This window comes from Penaeus monodon, chromosome 19, assembly GCF_015228065.2.
Source record: "Penaeus monodon isolate SGIC_2016 chromosome 19, NSTDA_Pmon_1, whole genome shotgun sequence".
NCBI classification, from domain to species: domain Eukaryota; kingdom Metazoa; phylum Arthropoda; class Malacostraca; order Decapoda; family Penaeidae; genus Penaeus; species Penaeus monodon.
The window spans coordinates 38923183-38923537 of NC_051404.1; positions in this window are offsets into that span (position 1 = coordinate 38923183).

Below are 355 nucleotides of genomic sequence, written 5' to 3' on the forward strand. Positions count from 1 at the left end.
GCAACCGAGATCTAAAATCCTTGCACAAGCTGAACCGGCCGGACGCGCAAACACATCAGCTCGAACATCGACCCAACGAAATACCTCTGATAGTTGTTTAGACAGCGTGAACAGCTGTACCGAAACTACTGTGAAATTAATTTGCATACATTTGCTTATCATCATTCCATCCATTCTCCTTTCCTTCTTCTTTCGCCTTCTTTTTAACCTTTTAATTTTGTATTTTCTTCTCCCTCCCTCCCCCTCATTCCTTCCTTCTGTGCAAGTGCTGGTCGCTACGATTTCATGGTATCATTTTCCTGTGATTTTTTTTTTGTAATCTTCTTTGCGTTAAAATATGATCTTTGTTGCATAA